This window comes from Myotis brandtii, unplaced genomic scaffold (genome assembly GCF_000412655.1).
Source record: "Myotis brandtii unplaced genomic scaffold, ASM41265v1 scaffold154, whole genome shotgun sequence".
NCBI lineage: Eukaryota > Metazoa > Chordata > Mammalia > Chiroptera > Vespertilionidae > Myotis > Myotis brandtii.
The window spans coordinates 10,539,383-10,543,009 of NW_005355584.1; the positions used below are offsets into that span (position 1 = coordinate 10,539,383).

General features: G+C 40.8%; 1 long non-coding RNA gene across 1 annotated transcript in view; it reads left to right on the forward strand.

Moving 5' to 3' along the window:
• Nucleotides 1-386: 386 nt before the first annotated feature.
• Nucleotides 387-3,627, forward strand: part of LOC102253953 — a 43,117-nt gene continuing 39,876 nt past the window's right edge. The window contains exon 1 of the long non-coding RNA XR_313305.2: nucleotides 387-486. This is a non-coding gene — a long non-coding RNA (uncharacterized LOC102253953). The remainder of the gene's footprint in view (nucleotides 487-3,627) is intronic.

Below are 3,627 nucleotides of genomic sequence, written 5' to 3' on the forward strand. Positions count from 1 at the left end.
TTTTTGACTCGAGGGCCACAATGGGTTCTTAAACTGGACCGGAGGGCCGGAACAAAAGCATGGATGGAGTGTTTGTGTGAACTAATATAAATTCAAAGTAAACATCATTACATAAAAGGGTACGGTCTTTTTTTTTTTTAGTTTTATTCATTTCAAACGGGCCGGATCCGGCCTGCGGGCCGTAGTTTGCCCACGGCTGATCTAGAATATATTAAACACTTCTATAAATCAGTTAAAAGTGGCACCAAAATAACTGGCAAAAGACATTTAACAGAAAACTCATGCAGAAGAGTAAACACAAAAAGATGCCTAATCTCAATCAGGATAATGCATTAAACAATGCTGAGATATTGTTTTCTCATCTATACGATTGGCATGAATTCAAAAGCCTGATGAATGAATGTTGGTGAGGAGATGAAGCTTGTATACGGAGCTGATGAAAATGTCATCTGGCACAACCATTTGGGAAAAGAATGTTGCATTCTGGTAATGTTGACGATGTATAATACTCTTCAATCCAACAATTCTATTTTAGGGTATAAACACTAGAGGATTTCTTAACACATGTATGTAGAGACATGTTCAAGAATGTTTATTTCAGTACTGTTGGTACTACTGAAATGACAGGTCAGATAATGAATATAGTCTTAAGTATTAAACTGATGAATGTGTAAGGCAGTGAAAATTTAAAAAATAGCTGTACTTTTTTTCAGTGGGAATAAATCTCGTTCACTGGTTGAAGTGAATATGATTTGTAATTTCCAAAAGGAATATGAAATCTTGTGGAGGAAAGAGAAAGTTCTTGGGATTGCCAAGGAAAAAGCATTTTGTGAATGAGCCCCCCCCCCCCCCCCCCAAATATGATCATTTCGTTTCTTTCCAGCCATAACACAAATTACCTTACATTCCATTGAAATGATAGCTTTTCGAAGTAATTGGTTCTTACCACAAGAGGTCAGCATTTGCATGGAAATATTTCCTGTAAAGTAGCACAGTGGAAAAACAGACAAAATGAGAGCTTTTTTGTGTTTGAATGTATTCCTATCTGATTTGGATTCTGGTACTGATCTTCAGCTGCCTTAGTCAATGGAAATTTTAAGTAAGTTATTACAGAAAATGGTATGTACTAGTATAGTGTTGTGTTAGAATACTTCATTTTCATTACTTCTGAGCAACTCAACAGCTGCGTGCTATAGGAGGCAGGAATGCTCATCTTGACTTCGCTGTTTTTCTCTTGAGTTCCTTGGCTATTTATAATAGTTTGAAAAATCGGTGATGCATACTTACATCAGGGGGAATTTCTAAGTTATGATTATTTCATGAGGTTTTGTGACCCTCATTTAGCATGTATAATTTTTAATACTCTTAGAAGAAAATGAAGCACTTTGCTCTCAAGGCTAGAAGAAGGCTCTGCCACTTGGTTCCAGGTAGACTTTCCACTACAATGTTTCTTTACCCGACTCCAGGTTCCTTCCACCCACTTTTAAATGGAAAGTAGTGAGGCGTTTCCTGTTTGGAAGTCAGCACCAGACCTACACTAAATTGTCAGTGCTGATGGCAATGAATTGGAGACTAGGATAGCATTTTTATTCAGACACCTTCCCCACAGTGCTTTGCACACTGCCTTATACTTGAATGTCTGCCTTAATGAGAACAGAAATCTGATCAATTCATTCCTAGCTAAAAATCCTTCAGTGACTCCAAGTAGCTTTTAAGACCTAATTGAATTAGCTTCATGTTCTAAAATATTCACAATGTGGCCCTGCCAGCCTTGTATATTAATATATCTATATTTAGACCAGCTACTATATGCTAAGCTTACATTATATGTCATTGTAATTTTCCACTCTTTATATACATGATATGATTGTTCCTTACTCTTTGAAATATTGTATGCAAATGAGGAAACCAAGACTCAGAGCCCTGGCCAGTGTGGCTAAGTGGTTAAAGTGTGGGCTCTCCCACCAAAGGGTTGTGGTTTTGATTCCTGGTCAAGGGCATGTACCTCGGTTGCAGATTCTATCCCTGGCCCTGGTCTCGGTGTGTGAGGGAGGCAACCAATCAATGTGTCTCTTTCACATTGATATTTCTCTCTGTCACTCTCTCTCTCTCTCCCCTCCCCACCCCTCCCTCCCCCTCTCTTCTACTCTTTCAAGAAAAAAAAATCAATGGGAAAAATATCCTCAGATAAGGATCAACAACAACAAAAATCCTTTATACAACTGTGATTGAACTTGAATGTATTTGACTCCAAAGTCATAGCTATATATTACACTTCTCTCATCTTGCCTCTCCTCACAGCCAAACACTCTGCAGTCACACTGAACTACTCTTGCTTCCTTTTATGTCATACATTTTTGCTTCTTCTGAAATGTCTTTCTCACTTGCTCTAACTGGTCAAATCCAGGTTGACCCTCCCCAATCTGTTCAGTTGTGTTTTTGCCCTTGTGCAGAGTTATAGGGTCACAGTCCTGAGTAGTTTTCCTTAGAATGTGTGTGTGGTAGTGTAGCAGAAGATTGGGGAGGTAATGCTGATGCTATACTGGAAGAACTTGTTCTGTGCAGGGCAGAAATCCATTTGTAGCTTGAAACCCAACAAGGCAGTGATTGTTCCTTCCAAAAGGAACAAAATAAGTCCATCTCCTTTGACCCCAGGATAAGTCACTAGGAGAGAGAGAGAGAGAGAGAGAGAGAGAGAGAAAGAGGAGGAGGGGGAGGGGGAAAAAAGGAGAAAAAAGGAGAGGGGGACACGGAGAGAACTGACTGAAGCAGTAACTAAAATTTCAAGACAGACCTCCCAAGTTACAGGGAGTTGTAGGGTCAAGAGAGCAGAAAATCATTACCTGGGTTGACAAATCAAATAGGCAGCTGTACTTAAAGGCGAGACTGGAAATGAACTTTGAGTCTTTGCAAATGTAAAGACCAATGTAAAGGCCTTGTAAGTAAGGAGCAATAGCCCCTTCCCAAATCATATAGGGAGGATTTGGGTATTCAGGATGGGCAAGTAATAGAGAAGCAACACTCTTTTCATAAAATTCTTTTCTTAAAGTAGCTTATAGCTGTTTGAGCATGCTATGTGGGAACAGAAATTTTGAGAGATTATAACTTTAGCATTTCATTTCTTTCTCAAACTGGGAGCTAGACTCTCCACTTAGATTTGTAGAATGAGCATTTTTTTAAAAAATCCTCACCCAAGGACATGTTTTTAATGATTTTAGGTAGAGGGAGGGAGAGGGAAGACGGGGAGAGAGAGAGAGAGAGAGAGAGAGAGAGAGAGAGAGAGAGAGAAAGAGAGAGAAAGAGAAAGAAACTTCTGTGTGAGAGAGAAATATCAATTGGTTGCCTCCCGCATGCTCCCTGACTGGGGATTGAACCTACAACTCAGGTATGTGCCCTGAGCAGGAATTGAATCTGCAGTCTTTTGGTGTACAGGACAGTGCTTCAACCAACTGAGCCACCCAGCCAGGGCAAGCATTGCCTTCTTATTTAGCTACTAGTGGCCCGGTGTACAAAATTCGTGCCTGGGGGAGGGGCAGTGTCCCTCAGCCCGGCCTACCCCTCTCCAGTCTGGGACCCCTCGGGGGATGTCCGACTGCCCGGCCTACCCCTCTCGCCATCCGGGACTGC